Source organism: Rissa tridactyla, chromosome 5 (assembly GCF_028500815.1).
Source record: "Rissa tridactyla isolate bRisTri1 chromosome 5, bRisTri1.patW.cur.20221130, whole genome shotgun sequence".
Taxonomy (NCBI): Eukaryota; Metazoa; Chordata; class Aves; order Charadriiformes; family Laridae; genus Rissa; species Rissa tridactyla.
This window is the reverse complement of record NC_071470.1, coordinates 25,706,162-25,723,271: the sequence shown is the minus strand read 5'-3', so window position 1 is coordinate 25,723,271 and position 17,110 is coordinate 25,706,162. Positions and strand designations below refer to the sequence as shown.

General features: G+C 41.2%; 1 long non-coding RNA gene across 2 annotated transcripts; it reads left to right on the top strand.

Annotated features, from left to right (window-relative positions):
* The first annotated feature begins 313 nt into the window (after positions 1-313).
* On the top strand, positions 314-16,160 carry LOC128910401 (uncharacterized). 2 transcript variants are annotated; one of them, XR_008466709.1, is made up of 3 exons: positions 314-414; positions 2,445-2,609; positions 15,318-16,160. It is a non-coding gene; the product is annotated as an uncharacterized LOC128910401 (long non-coding RNA). The 2 variants fall into 2 exon arrangements; XR_008466708.1 differs by lacking the exon at positions 15,318-16,160 and adding an exon at positions 4,435-8,705.
* The last annotated feature ends 950 nt before the right edge of the window (positions 16,161-17,110 follow it).

The window sequence follows — 17,110 nt, the reverse complement described above, 5'->3', positions numbered from 1 at the left end:
CACAGCAAACTCAGAACAACTTAATTATGGAGGTGCCATTAAGAGTGCATTGATTTTCACTTAAGGGGATTAATTGTTTGCTTTTTATAAATAACGTGGTGCAACTGCTCAAATTTACAGCTCTACCTGTATCTATCACCATTACCATAAGAATGGCTAAATAATAAGATTTAAAAAAAAGTTTAAGGTGTCTCTCTTCCTGATTTTTGAGGCTCTAGAGTTTTTCCTTTTGTGCTCTTCTTTCCAATCATGAGGCCTAGAAAAATATTTCTACAGATAAGAACATTTCAGATTCTGAAGGAATAAAATAACTCAAGAACTGATAATTTGAGAAAAGAAAACAAGTGTTGCAAGACTTATGAAAAAACACAGAGAGCCAGCAGCGTACATGTTAAGTACAACGAATATATTCAGGTAAATCTTTTAATTCGTTGAACAATAAAGATTTTCTAACAGACCACATGAATTTTTCATGATGAGGGTACAGTTTTGTCACCATTGTACAAAGGCTGATATATGTTAATGTGTCAGTTATGTATTTTTTCATATGCAAATAATATGAGTCTTAACAATACGGCCACAATGACACCAGAATCACTAAATTATAAAAATTTTGAAAGTGTCTTTATTATGTCCCTTAAAAAACTTTGCTACTTTATTATAGGTGGATACAAAGCTGGAATAATTAATGCAATTAAGATAGAACTACGGATCCTACCCAGGCACAAAAAGAGTCCTTCACGCTCACTCCCCTGGGAAGGCCAGGTGGAATATGACCCTAAGATACTTCCTCCCCCCTGTTTTACAATTAAAGTGAAGATCTGGAGTGGAGAGGCAGCAGCCAAATTACTAATTAGCACTCTGATGACTACATCTGCATTTTTAAGATTTCATTTTGATTTGCATGGGCCTGCACAGTCAGCTGTTAAGTTGCAATTCAGCTGAGTTAAGTGTTTACTTGTTGTTGTTTTTAAGAAGAGGGAGAGAAAAGATCTAACAGAATTGGGTCTTCATCATTAGACCTAGAAAGAAATATGAGCCAGGAGGCTTCATTCATTAGTGAAGTGCTGGGGCCAAGACTACCAAAATTAAGGAAAAATCTTTTACGGGTAGGAAAGGGGTAAACAAAGGCTTTTCAGGAGTAACACACAGATGAATGATGGACACCGACATTTCACACATTCACATTAAGGAGGAAACTGGGCCTGAGGTGCATCTTTTGGTTAGTCTTGGGCTATCACTAAACACAGCGAGGCAATACCTAACTAATGTATGCTATTACTTCACCATAGATTCACAAAGGAAATGGCATTTATGATTGTGACTTAAAGGTCATATTGAAAACGGAAAGTATGCTGTGCACTTTGTGGAGGTTTACTACTGTAGTTGAAATATGTAAGGAGTTTTTACCGAGTAAGCATACTTTGATACCTCCTCTTTCCAAAGCACTCACGGTGTTTCCAGATTGCCTCCCTCCCACTCGATCCTTCTGGACAGAAAGCATTATGGTGATGCCTTCAAGTGACATTCTGAAGGTTAACTCCTCCGACCAACACTATTTAACCTGAGACTGAGCACCCTGACCATTTTGGTCTTGTTATAGACTCTTTATATTCCTGCATATATTCTTCCTAATCTGGAATGGAAAAACTTTGGAAACCCCAAAATTTTACAAGAATGGAAATTGTCTCATGCCAGACTATAGTTATGAGGTTAACAGTATTAATTACTGCAAAATGCTCAATACCGTGGAAATAAAAATTCCTAAGAATAAAGACTAGTTTGAAACTGCACCATGAATAAACTCTTTCATTAAACTAAAACTCTTTACAAAATACAAAGTTGTGAGTATGAGTATCGCAACAGGGACCTGCATGGACCAATTACATCCTCATACTTACATGAAGTATCACGTTGCTCATTTACATTGAAATTAATCAGATTTACTCCCAAATCCTTACCTTCAGAGCTGCTTCCTAACAATACATCATTTATACACTTGATTTTTCCATACTGAACTGAGTTTAGACATTCAAATCCTCACAATCTTGAATATACAATTCATATATGTACAGCACTTCTGATGAACATCATTAAAATGCTTGTTCTTTTTAATCAATTGCACAAAAATCAGAGTGCTCTTGAGCTATAACACTCCGTTCCCCTTTGCTTAGGCAGATAAAACTACATGGGACAGAGAGTATGTAATTATTTACATGCTTATCCCAGAAATAATTTTCTAAAGAGGTTACTGTGTTATGAGAGTATTTAATGAAGTACTTTCAGCTTTTGTGCAATTAATGCAAATTTATGTGATGATCTACTATTTTAACAATCAATGGCTGTGTGTATTTTAATTATCTGTCATTTCTTTTTTACTGAAAAAAAGTTGTTTGCATTATACTCTCAACTGAGTTTAAATACAGCTGCTTTGAAATTTGCAGTTTGTGTTCTGTGGGAGGACCTACAATTCCAAAACAACAAAAAGAAATGCAGAATGAAAGGGAGAACGTCTCCAAATTTCCCATACAAAGGAATCCAGGATGGGGAGCAATGGCTGAGATCTGTGTCTTTAGTAGACAAGATGGCGTGGTTACCTCAGACCACAGGTATTTGTTCCAACACCTTTTCTTAATGTGTGTTGGGTTTTTTTTTCTTTCTTTCCTTTTTGGCTTATCATGCACCAGCAGAGCCTGGTGTCAGTGGGTGTGTTCGACTGAGAAGGTCCTTGATGAAGAAGCCCCAGTGCTGTAGCAGAGTTGGTGACTATGCTGTGTAGCTGTCTGCAGTACGAGCACGATGTAGGTCACCTGCCCCGGCCTCGTGGGCCACCGGTGCTCTGCAGCCACAGGTGGGAAACCAGTGCCTTGCGATGTGTGTGCCATTCAGATGGCCTCAGACAGTCAGAATATCAGCATTTATACCCATGCAAAGGGATCTAATGTAAGAATGAGCAAGGTCTGAATTACAGCACTGAAATACATTTTAATGGCCATCATTAAATCTGCCTAGAGAAGAGACGGCTCCGGGGAAACCTTATAGCAGCCTTTCAGTACCTAAAGGGTGCCTACAGGAAAGATGGGGAGGGACTCTTTATCAGGGACTGTAGCGATAGGGCGAGGGGTAACAGTTTTAAACTGAAAGAGAGGAAATTTAGATTAGATATTAGGAAGAAATTCTTCACTGTAAGGGTGGTGAGGCACTGGAACAGGTTGCCCAGAGAAGTTGTGGATACCCCATCCCTGGAAGTGTTCAAGGCCAGGCTGGATGAGGCTTTGAGCAGCCTGGTCTAGTGGGAGGTGTCCCTGCCCATGGGAGGGAGGTTGGAACTAGATGATCTTTAAGGTCCCTTCCAACCCGAACCATTCTGTGATTCTATGATTCCATGTATGTTGCCAGAGAAAAACACATTTAAGTTGACTTTAGGTCTGTACTCATCGTGACACAGCCTCTACTGTGCATCAATAAAGATAAAACTTCTTTCCGGATTCTCAATACTTGCACCTTGCTTACTGAAAGATGGTTTTATCTTGTTTTCTTATCAGTTCAAGAAAATGAAGCAAAGATAATTTTCTTTACTAGTAAATCATCCACTCCTTTTCCAGTCCTTTCCCTGCAGTGTGAAAGCAAGCCACTTCACTCACCTGACCTTCTCCCCTCACTTATGCTTCCTTTTGTACTTCTAATCGTATCAACGTATTGCCACCCATCTCCAACTATTCACCTTCCTGCATCATTGATATATTACTCCTGATATAACTCATCATTGATATATTACTCCTGATATATACTCCTGCATCATTGATATATTACTCCTGATATATACTCCTGATATAACACCTCCCCTGTTGCCCCTTACACCAGGATATCTGCATGGTGAAACCCTTGGACTCTTTCAGAGCTTTCCTGAAAAGATCACCCTTCACTACAAGGCTTACAATACGTCTCACTAGTCTGTCCAGCAGCAGGCTGAGGTCACTGCCTATTATCCAGGCCAAAAATATCTAATCTTTTTTGTACATTTCCCCTTGGTTTTCTATTCTTTATTTCATCTTTTGTAATTAAAGTGCAAACTTATCAGGGTGGGAGAGCTTTCTGTTCTCTGTTTGTGTAGCATTTAGTACAAGGCATTTGGGACATGTGAATTCCTAGACCCTGCCGTAATAAAAGAATAAACACTTACAGATAGGATAAAATACGATAGGGAAAGTAGAATTCTCTCTCAAACATTATAGATCCCAGAAACTGAGGGCTACCCTCAACTTCAGAAAAATGCAGGAATATTAAGACACCAAACAACGTCTGTCTGTTTGGACAACCTTAGTCCTGGTGTGACACTGTGTAATAACAATATGATTAGGGCATTATAGGGATTTAAGTTGTCATTGGATCAAACTGATTCACAGATGATTCATCTTCTTTCTCTCCCCGGAGAATTATCGGAGCAAGAGCAACAGCGGGTGGCAGCCGAGGAGGAAAGAAGCTCTTCCGAGGACCCCCCCAAGCAACATTTTTCCCTTCTCTCACTAATAAATTCGAAACTCCCAGCTCTGATGAGTAACAGCAAAAAGGGACATAATTCCTAAAATAATTACTTTGAAAATGTCCTATGGAAAGTCTTCAAAGAATTCTGATGATATATGAATAATGAAGGGTCTGTATTTTATAACAGAATTCATTAGAGATAAATAAAAGTCTGACAGAAGGTGCAAAAGGACCGATTTTCAATTAACTCTAACTCAAATTAATTAATGGATTTACTAGTAAATTCTCAGAAAATCCATTTCATACTCAGTAAGTACTGTAATTTTTGGAACAATACAGTATATTTTGTGCATAGCAAAGTGACTGGATCCCTCCTTTAAGTACAAACTTCAGTTCAGCCTCAACTTTGGAGCAGTGCCCGGCACCTTCATAATTCTTCTCTTCCACAGTGTGAAAAAGCAAGATGGATATGTAGCAAGCCTACAAAGAAACGTGATATATCATTGGGGAGAAAACTTGACACATAAAGAGTGTTTCATGAATCATGAAAATACATTTCAATAACTAAGCCAGAAGGAAAAAAAAAACTGACCAACCTTGATTGGCCAATTATAAAATTATAAATGGCTGCATTTTTGAGAATGCTCCGGTGGCATCAGTGGAGGTTTTTAACTAAGCCAGATGAAATCCCGTCCTGCTTGTGATAGTATCTCAGCACAGATTTTCCATGCTTTCTGATGTTGCCCTCATACTGCTGTTGAAAAAATTTGCATGAAAAACTCTTCTGGAAATGCACGTGGTTTAATTAAACAAAATGAAGAAACAAATTGAAAAACGCCATGCATGGCAATCCTTCAGATTTCTTCCCCACTTCATCTCCTTTTCAGGACAGTCTTTCAAAAACATTTTCATCAGGAACAGGAAGAAATCATGCGTAAGCATAAAACTGGGTATCTTGCAGTTTTAGTATGTCTCTAGATTTTTGACGGATTCTGCATATTCTAAGTGTTTATTCAATCTTTCTAACCACAAACAGCATAAGTTAAGATGTTTTTGCACTATTGCACATCTATTATTTTTTATGGTATGTGCTTAACAACATGAACGGATGTATGATAGACTGCAGATTTAACAGATTTAATCAAAGACTACGCTGGGCATGTAGCAGAGGACAGTGTTCCTGTAGGAATCATAATGTTATCATTTCCTGCTCTTTCAAGTATGTAGCCATAATATTTCATTAGTGTATGGCCTGGGTGCGCCTTTTTATCGTTTTAGCCTGGCTTCCTAGGATGACGTGGCAAACCTCTGTCCTTGCGCTGTGGGTCTGCTCATCTGTTCTTCTCCCTTCCCTCAGAAATTCCCATCTGACCAGGAAAGAGCCACTGAAGGCTCAGAGACTGTTGCAACCCTGGATGTTACACAAGAAGCAGTGTCTGAGCTGGGGGAAGAGATCCAGATGGGTACCGAGGAAAAGGCTGGTTGGATGCATCCTGTTTGGCAGAGCCCACGTTAATGCCATGTGTGCATCGGGCAGGCAATGGGCACACAGGCAGCTGCTGGCTGCCACTGCGTGGATGTGCCCTGCACGAGAGCATAACACAAGGGACGTGAAGGGATGGAGCAGGAGGACAAGACTGGTGGGCGAAGGATGCATACCTTGGGCGAAACCACATATCATCAGTTCTTTTGCCCACTGAGTAACCTGTTGAGTTTTGGTGTGTCAGCTCCACAGTGACAGTGGAGTCCTTCAGCTTGTCCCAAAAGCATCAAGGGTTCCCATGAGATCTCCCACCCAAGGAATTGCTAGATCCAAAGCCGCACAGCTTGCAAGACTGGAGGATACCCAAGGCATGAAGTTCAGCATAGCTATGGGCTATTTTCTGCACTTAATAAAGGTAAAATATGTGCTTGCAGCCAGAAAGCCAGCCACATCCTGGGCTGCATCAAAAGAAACATGGCCAGCAGGGCAAGGGAGGTGATTCTAGCCCTCTACTCCGCTCTCGTGAGACCCCACCTGGAGTATTTGCGTGCAGCTCTGGAGTCCTCAGCACAAGAAGGACATGGACCTGTTGGAATGGGTCCAGCGGAGGGCCATGAAGATAATCAGAGGGCTGGAGCACCTCTGCTATAAGGACAGGCTGAGAGAGTTGGGGTTGTTCAGCCTGGAGAAGAGAAGGCTCCAGGGAGACCTTATAGCGGCCTTCCAGTACCTAAAGGGGGCCTAAAGGAGAGATGGGGAGGGACTCTTTATCAGGGAGTGGAATGATAAGATGAGGGGTAATGGTTTCAAACTGAAAGAGGGTAGATTTAGATTGGATATGAGGAAGAAATTCTTTACTGTGAGGGTGGTGAGGCACTGGAACAGGTTGCCCAGGGAAGTTGTGGATGCCCCATCCCTGGAAGTGTTCAAGGCCAGGCTGGATGGGGCTTTGAGCAGCCTGGTCTAGTGGGAGGTGTCCCTGCCCAGGGCAGGGGATTGGAACTAGGTGATCTTTAAGCTCACTTCCAACCCGAACCATTCTGTGATTCTATGATTCCATGTAATTTGGAGCTGTACTTTTTCTAGATTATGAAAGGGTTAAAAAGAAACACATTTGCAGCACTGATGCAGAACGACCTTGCAGGGAGCATTCTGGCCTGTGCCAGCAGTTCTTTCTTCCTTTGCACACAGCTTCTAATGGAAAAGTACTGCCTGCCCTCCGTAAATTATTAATTTCTTCATGTTATCAGATACCGTTGATAAAAAGACAAGTGGCCCCTGTACTGACTGTCTGGGGTAAAATGAATACTTGCTGATGCCCTTTAAACTCTGTATAGGTTTTCATCTACTTTCTACCCAGCTTGGCTTTGCACTGTGCGATGGACTGTTACACACTTTTAGCTGCTCACAAGTAACTCCCTATGGAATAAACCATTACTGCTTTCATTTTAGGTGCTGACTGAGATGAATGACTTTAAATTACTTACAACCTTCAGCTGATCTAAGTTGTCAAACAAACTTTAAACCAGTATATGTTCAAGGATGTGTGAACCTGAAAACACAAAAAGGCGGAGGGGCTTTTTCATTAGCTGCTGCTTCGGAGGGGAGAGAAGGTCACCCCCTGGAGCGGCCAGGCATGGAGGCAGCAGACACCATCGCTCCCAGTCGCTGCTCTTAACTATTATTAATACAAACAACTCAAAGCAGTACCTCTGATAAAAAGCTTGATAAAAGCTACCAAGATTCGGGATCATGTTAATGAGCAACGATAGCATAAATTATCAAGTGGAACAGCTCCAAATTATAGCATAAAGGGACCCATTTAAGAGGGATTATACGTCAGGTTCAAAAAGAATGAGGAATTGGCGAGAATACAAGCACATACCAGATCCAACAAGTGGTACCTTTTCCAGGACTGCTGTGTCTCAGAAGGCTATATTTAACTTTTTAGGGTAGGCAGTGGAAAGGAAACTGCAATAGGCATGACAATAAGGGCGAGCAGCTGTCTAAAAAGCTGTAATGCACTGAAAATGGCACTTAACGCATATTCATTGGGGGCAGCAGAGTATTCTACACTGCAGTTAAATGCATTAGGACTAGCAGCAGACAGTCTAGCTACCAAGGATTGTCTCCATAGTATCCACTTTGGCTCCTCAGCATCCCTTCAGAGGTTACTGTCTCCTATTTGCTATGCCATTGCTGAAAGGTAGGGACCATTTCCAGACCAGATTAAGCTCTTGTTCCTCGGAAGAAGACAAATGACAGGTAGCTAGATTGCACTCAGGTCTTCCAAAGGGGGCTTTCAAAATGAATGGCAGATCAAAAGCGCAAACTTAATTAAGCTTCTACTTGGGTTTCTCTATACAGCTACATAAAATATGAAGGACTAGGACAATGTCTGTCTGACCAAACCCAGCCCCTGCTATGAGGGTTTGCGGTGCTGTTTATAATTTTACCATTCTCCCTTTGAAGCATGGTAGGTTTCTGTGGAGCGACATCTTGCGTGCCTTATTCACTTGTGTCAGCCTTACCCCAGCTATTAGTTCCTGCTGCTTTTGCTCAGCACTTGGCAGAACTGGATGCTCTGCTTTTCTGGAACCACTTCAAACTGTGAGAAAAATGAGCTGTTTGAATGTCACTGTGGAGGAGAAAATCCTGCAGACATAGTCCTCAGAAAAAGGAGCATCAGATCTGTCTGACATTTATAACACTAATTTATCCACTTTACTAACCAGACCATCTTCTGGCAAATAAGGTGTGCTTATTTTGTACTTATGCAAAACTCAGAGGTAATATAGGGTTTTCTGTAGGGGGGCTGATGTTATTTTGGTGGAACTATGGGAAACAGGTTGTAGGATTCTCACAATTCCTGGTTCTACATCATACCATCAATCCCTGCAGTTAAATAATTAATTGTTTATATTTATCCTCAAAATAGTATTGTGGTTGAGCTCAAACTATCAGACACTAATAAAGGGACAAATTTCTTTACACAACAACCTCCTAAGCAGATGACAACCATGCATGTCGGTAGTTTCATGGAGTATTGCTTTGGGTATGAGTGAAAGGAGACAGAAAAGCAGGAAGTAAAAGCGGGCTCAGAAACGTGGTGCTCTGGAGAGAGGGTTGGTTGTGGTCTTTTGGTCGTGCGTTGCTGAACTAGACTCTTCAGGTTGCTTAGCTCCAACTATGTTCAGAGAAACAAGGTTTTATGTGTTTTTCTTTTAAGTAATTGCCATAATGTCAAAGACATCTGAATTAAATTCTTGAGCACTTAGAGACAGCCCCAAAGCTTTGATTTTCGACCAAAAATTCAATGAGATAAAAAAAGAGATAATGATAACGCACAGCACTGCTGTAAGTGTATCCTTCTTTGCAAGGAGGTCCAAAAATTAAATGGATATGAAAAGTGACTTGACTTCTCAGTATTTTATTTAGTCTGTCCAGTGATGTTTGAGGGAAATTCAGACTGTGCTGTTGCACTGGTTCAACAGTTTTCTATACCTAATCTTGGACTTTTTCGTGAACACTAAAATACTTTAAATGGTTGTTTGTCAGCCTGGGCTGATAATGTTGCAATTGGAAATGTGTGGACTAACCTCTTGGCGAGCTGTTTTGGTGTCTACTGCAGGGAGCAAACATTACGGTTAAGGTGAACTATGCAAAAGCTGACTGTACTGTCACCTTAATAAAACCCAGAAAAATCCTAACCTGTCTCTGAGGAGGATTCCTCAGAATCAGGAAGATGAGAAGCTGAATAAGTTAGTGGATGTATCATGTAACAGATGGGCTGGAAGCTGCCCTCACCTAGAAACGTTAGAAGCTTGTATCCACCTTCTCCATTGCTTGTCTGCACTAATCACAGAACCAATTAGTGATGAGATGATCAAGCCAGATGCTGCCACTGGTATCCGCTAGATTCCTTACCCCTTGATTTGAACAAATGTAAGACAAATTAGACAGCAAAGGAGGCCCTGTTGGATTGCAGCATCACTGTCATAAGACATTATTCTTAAATTGTTTATAGAGTCTAGAAAGAGAAAAATATTTGACAGGAAGGAATAAATGCTGCCAACATTGATTGTTTCACATTTCAAGGGCAAATTTGAAACTGTACTTTTGCAGTGACTGAACATAGATCATTGGAGAGATGTTCTCATAAACACCTGTGAGAGATATGAAAACCTGGCTGCTGGCGTAATACATTAATAACCTAGAGATGCCTACATGCTACATGTGGGAGGATGTAGTGCACAGAAAGGAAGAGAAAGGAAAGGAAAATGGGCAAGAAGGAGCACAGAGGATTAATAAACCAGCAAAGAAAATAAAAATTTTCATAGCAGTCTCCAGAATTTCCTTTTGGAAGGAGGATTGGCAAGAGAGAGCTTTCTGGAGGAGAAGTTCTGGTTTATAACCCGGGGGTGGGTTTCTGGCATTACAGAGTCACAGAGATGAAGACAGTCCCCTTGTCCAAACATGTGAGCCCTTTCCTGCCCTGCCCTCGCCATATTACTTCAGGCGCATCCCAGCTCCCAGTTTGTGGAGCTGCTTTCTTGCCCACACCTTTTTTTACCTTGACGCAGAAGAGATTGATCTGCTTTCCCATTTTCTATTCCTCTGTCAGCTGCATTCCTAACTCTAAAACTTTGTTTTCTCCCGTGGAAAGCCAGCCTCACAGCCTCCCCCGCTGCCTGGTGCTCCTCTGCACTGCTTGCCCTGCCAGGCTGCTGCCGCGATTCACAGCTCTTCTGATGTTCTTTGCCCAAATATCCAGATAAAACAGAGGTTTCCATGTGGGAACAATGCAATGTATTCAAGGCAGAACAGTAATAAAGGGTATCAGAGCACTGAAAGGAAAAATAATGGATTAGGGGAGAGGAAGGAAAGAAAACTAGATTTAGCATTTTCTCTCTGAAAAGAGAGAACAATTACTGAAAAAAAAAGGTAAAACCATAAAGTGTTTATACATAAAAAGTTGATAAATTATTCCCTGTAGATTTCGTGTCACTTTTGCTGCAAATATTTCTGATTATAGCATACATATTTCCATGATTGCTGTCTTTTTTCTGTTGGTTTTTATTCAAATCTACTAAAAACTTTCTCTTCAAATATTCTTCATATTCTTCAAACATGAAGTTTGCTATGGAAGTTTTCCTAGCTCAACATGCCTTGCCTGCCAGCACTTACACAGGCAGCCTTTGTGAGTTAATTATTGCAGGTGGCTTAATTCTTCATGACAAATAATAGAAAGATAGAAAAACACTTATTATTTTTGTAACCCCTACAAAAACGGAGCACTCGGCTGTATTAACTCTTGTGTGGCTTTTTGGCGACTGTACACACTTGCATCCTCTGAAGTGATCTAGTTTACAGCCCAACAAAGGGACTGAGACAATCCTTACTCTGAAATCAACAGCAAAACTATCTTGGACTTTCTTGCTGGGCTGAAGCTCCTCCAGCGGCTCAGTCCTGCAGTCCAGAGGTGGCTTGGTCACATTCCCACTGTAACCAGTAAATGGCTTCTGCCTGAGCATCGTGTTGTGGCCAGTGCTTCTTAGACTGCAAAGCCTGAAGGGAACAGGGATGGTCATTCTCCCAGGGGGTTTTGCATCAGAGCCAGCCCAGATTTTTGTCACAGATGATATAAGACCTACTGAACCTCTGCTGCTCCAAAGGAGGAGGGGAACACAGCTGCTTGTGGAGATGCTTGCTTCATCAGTCTTGTACCTGAGTATGTCACGAGTGACTTCAATACACACATCACTGCTATGAGATAGAGAAGGATGATCCTATCTTATAGATGAGATTCAAAGACACAGTGGCTGTTCATCACATGAATTTGGATGCTTAATTTCTGAGAGTATAAAAAAATGAAATCCTTAGGTATTTCTGCACATTTGGATCTAACCAGACCAGTGATCCTTTCCTTTCTCCCTCACATTTCTCTAGGGATAATTTTATATCTGACCATCTGAAAAGGTTAGGAAAATTGTTGTTCATCAGTCCATAATTCATCACAACCAGTTTACAAACAACCATTTGTTCGCTCTGATATTTTTATTACATTTCTGCCCACTTTATTGATGCTATTTTTAATGTAGACAATTTATATTTGGATTAATAACAGCTGAAAAAATTAAATGAGACACTGCTGTAATGTTTCAAAATAAAGTTGACATCGCAAGTTGACAACGCCTGGGATTCTTAAGATGAAATGTTGTAAAGTTAGTTTGGCAAAAATATTTGTTTGTAATTGTGCTTTGCATGATTGCTTATTAAAAAATAAAAAGAAGTTACTGGAGTTCACGAGCTGAGAAGATGTGATGTACTTAGTGCTATCATATTACGCAAGAAAAGTTGCTGTGCTTCAGATCTGAGAACCATTGTGGGATATTTCTGCCTATGCCTTATTTTCATGTTGCAACTGGAAGACATACCATCTCTGACAAAAATTATTTCTGTTTCTTTTTACACTGAGTTTCACTTTTTTTTTTAGCAAGTATGTGTCAATATAAAAGCCCATGCTTGTACTTAGGGGGGCAAGCTTGGAGGTATGACTGAATCCTGTGCTACAGCCCAGCAACACTCCCTGCTCATATATTGTGTGGTCCCGTTTTCCTACCTAGTGAGGGATACAAGCTGAAGGAGTACGAGTCCATCGACACATCCTCCTCAAGAGTTTGCTGCAATCACTTGGGAGGTCCTGCTGAAGACCATCCTCTCCAGATCAGCCCCTTCTCCTTCTGCAGGATGAAAAAAGCCAACAACACTTGAAAATGGGAATCCAGATGCTACTATAACTAAGAAAATACTGTTATATACTCACTTTGAATAATGTGTGAGCTCAAGATACAGAAGAAATTGAAGGGGACTTAGAAACAGGACATGAAAATTATTAAGCGCAGGAAGGATTTATGAGGGGCATCTAATGAGAATGAGATGAATTAATTTAGCAGGGACCTCAATAATCAGTGGCCTGATGGAGGTGTACAAAGCAATGAATGGCAAAGAATGAGCAAAAATGTGTGTAGCCTCACTTCAAAACATGAAAACTATGGGACATCTAATGAAACCGAAGGCAACCCATTTAAAGCTGATAAAGGGAATAGTTTTCTTGTAATAAATAATTTAGTGGTGGAATTCATACCTAGAAAGTATTTATGAATCCAAAAATTAGGTAGAACTGAAGAAGGGTAAGAACCTTAAATTAGGACGGGAACACCAAGGGTATAGATGTCTCCTGGGCCAAGATCTACAATAACCACTAAGCAAGGGAGATAAACCCCCTTGACCTGTAATTCTATAGTTCTTTATTAAAAGATTTCTTTTGCTTTATTTTGAAACAGCTCATACTAGCCAGTATCAGACACGTATCAGTGTATTAGATGGTCTGCTGATCTTTAATGATATCTAATTCTGCTGTTTCTTATTTCACTCTGGTTTGGTGGAGCCAGAAACATCCATCATTCATCTTCATCTCTGTGGAAGACTTGTAATACATGGTGATTTAGGGCAGTTAATAAAACAGTTATCTATGTATGACACTGGTGCTGTAATATGTTCCTTAGAACACGGAGAACAGCTCCAAAGGTGATAAAATTACACTGGTGCATAATAGTGAGTGACCTAAAAAGGAAGCATTTATAACAACCAGTTATAATCCCTTTCACCATGGAAGTCTATGAATCAATCAGTAGGTGAATTTTGGATAGGCTAAACCTGGTTTTCTGCCAGCAAAATTCCCATAGAAATTTCGCAAACACAGCAAGAGCTTAGGATTGACCTAGGCAATTGTATAAGGCTGAATTTGAGGAGTCTTAAGTTGTAGGGTGAGCCTTATCCAGGGGCAGGAGAGGAAGGCAGACATGTTTTTGAAGATGGGGTATTTCTAGGCAACTGAGGAACTCATAAGAAGTCTCAAATTTTGGCTAAACTTTTGCTGGAAACTGTTTCATCCCCCACTGAGCACAGAAAGTGAAGAGCACAGCGGTAAGGAAAAGCAATCCTTGCTTCTCTCTAGGGCTTGTATTTCTGAGGAAGACAGAACAGAAAGAAACTAGCTCAAATCCATGCTAAATATCCCTTCCAGGTGATTCACGGCATTGTGTTAAATCTGACCAAATGTAAATATAGTTACATCAAAGCTATTTCTCTAGATTCCTTTAATAAGTCAGCGGAGGCAAGCACTTCTAGGGTGTGACTCATGTCATCCTAAAGTAGGTATCTAACTAGGCCAGCTGAATCACACCTTGAAAATGCCTATCTCTTTTATTCAGATATAAAGGTAGGTCATGGTAATGTGTTTAGATGTAAACATCTGTAGTACAGACGTGTAAAGTCAGATGGTATAACTCCCACCCATAGTCACCCGGCTTAGGAAAAGGATGGTGCATACATTCCATCTCAGGGTGGTTGTAGTGTTTACATTTTGCTCCATTTTTGTTGGCAGCCCTGCTCTTGCTGCAGCCCTGTGACCTGAAGTTCAGAGCAGCTGCGACCTTTGCTTTGGAATCACCTCTGACATAAAAATCTGTTTTCTAGCTGTCCTTTCTGGTGACTAAAATAAGCAATGGGGTTTCATGCCGCAACCCTGTGCAAAATACCTTGCTCTTGCCTAGCTACAAACCCTTTTTAGTGTGGTTCGCCATAATGGTTTTTTTAGTCACAGAAATACAGGAGGCAACAGCAGAAAATCCATATATAAAACTGTTTCTGAATACACTGCCACAGCCCTAAACCTAATTTATTTTCTTTTCCCTTTTAATTAGGTTTTCTGCAGGCTCCAGCCATTAACTCTGTTTTAAAACAAACTGTCCAAGGCTTTTCTTTGATAATGGTTTAATTTTAGCTTTTTCTCCAACCCCCGAAAGACAATTAACTCTCATGCCTGGTATCTCTCATCAGATTTTCCTGCATCTCCTCCCTTGGCAGCCCTCCAAAGCAGGTTCATTTAACACCCGCAACGTTCCCACAATTGAATCCCATCTCTACAGATCTCACTTGCCCTGCGCATCAGCTCACTATGGAGAGCGACGGCTTCCTGTTCCATTTACATCAAAGCCATCGGATGCTGTGGGCAGCAGTGCTTGTATGACACTCTTTAATCCAATCCTCACTGGTGAAGCATCCAGCCAGGACGTGGAAGGAGACTGCTGCTACTTATTATAAATGAGCAGCACCGACACATTGCCAGCACTGCCATCGTGAAGGCAATGGCATGGGTTTTGGCTTGGAGTTAATTACTTTCCCTTTTCCTCCCTGCATGGGCAAGAGATGATCTGATCATTTAGGTTGCTCACCGAATCTTGGCACAACCCCATTACAAGCTGTTTTCTCCTGCTCTCTGCAGCCAGAAGTAGCGATAGCCGCACACGGGCGCCAGCACGGCCCTTCCTCCTCGATGTGCACACCACCAAACCAGCACAGTGCCGCTTCGGAGGAAAGCAGAGCTCCGATGGGGACAGGAATACTCATCACCATTCCCTGCATTCCCGGAGAAGCTTTCATCTGAAGGTTTCAAAGAATATCCTCTTTTCCGGCATTGCGTATAACGCATAAACAATATCACCGACATGCAGGCTAGGCAGCTGCGTTGTGTTACGGCTTGCCGAGTCCTCAAGAGAGCTACCATCAGCACGAAGTACACCAGAGGCACTTCCATTTGAAGCTACTGGGTTCTCAGTGCTATATGAAGCCAAGATGCTTCCTTTGAGCCGTGCAGTTCTAGGCAACTAGGACCGAAAATCTGGACCACTAGTTATTGCAGGCACAGTACTGAGTTTTGACACTGTGGACCCAAAATGCCTTTGCTTAAGAAAGCACCACAACTGCACGTAATGAACCATGGTAGAAAACTGGGTACAAACCTTCTACAGCGGGTGTACTGAGGACCCATTCATCATTTTTGATCACCCACAACTCTAATTTAGGGAATCCATCACTCTAGAGCCCTGCCACAGCAGTGAAGTTTACACCTCAAGCCTCAGACCACCCTGACATTCATCAGTGTTGTTTTTGTGGGGTCAGACTTCTTTCTGCTGATAGGGAAGGACCCAATGGACATATCTCTTCTCAGATTTTCTGAGACCCTGAAAGTTCTATTCAGTGTTATAAGACAACTTTGCTCTCAAGAGCCACGTAACATTTTGCAAAAAATACATAGACAAAATTAGAAAAATAACTCTGAAGAAATGAAGGGAAGACAGAATTTATAAAAGCACCTTTAGAAACGTAATTGGAAACCTGTCAGCATCGTTAGGTGCTGGGGCATTTTTACAAATCTGCTCCTGAAGATGCTGTGTCATAAAATAAATGCTAAAAAAATGGGATTACTTCTAAGAATGGTCTCAGCAATGGATTGTGGAAGCTTAAAAATCTTTCTTTTTATTTTCCTTAACTTTGTAGAGAGTTGGTAAGACGATACTTTAATCTGTGCCTACAGGGTTATGTTCCTCATGTATGTTTGAGCCGGTAATTCAGGACTCTGGCAGGATGTACAGCAATCTGGTACAGAGCTGCTGTGTGACTGTAGGTAAGTATCTTCTTTTATACTCATTTTCCTCTCTATTTTGTGAATTTAGGTTCTAAGCATGTTGTATTGTGAGTCTTGGCTGTAGCACTGTACTCAGAATATTCTGAGTAAAACTGATGAGATGTTTGTCCTTGTATTATCCTCTGCTCATCCATAACTCGAAAATTGACAACTGACAACTTTAAAATGAAATGTGTCTTTGGAAGACTATGGAACCGGCAGGTGAAATTTGTGCTGTATCATGGCAGAGCTCCTCCATTTCGTTGCCCTGAAAACTGCCACAGGGTGAGTCGCAGAGATACTGATGGACGCAAAGAGAAGTGAGCCCTATTGGTGTACATGGACAGAGTGGTAGAGAAAGGTTTAATGAGTCAATGTAAGATGGGCATTATATTTGTGTTTGTGTCTGAGAGAGTGGATATACACTCTGTGGTGTAATCACAGAGGACTTTTTGCTATAAAGCAGGAGTTAGAAGGCAGGCAAAGTGAAGAAAGCACAAGCTGTGGAGAAGGGTGCAGCTGACAGTGTCAGAAGTAGCTGCCAGGCTTCAGAGTAGGAGGCTGGAGAGCTGGTGATGGAGCAAGGCGTATAAAAGCCTATAAAAGCTTAG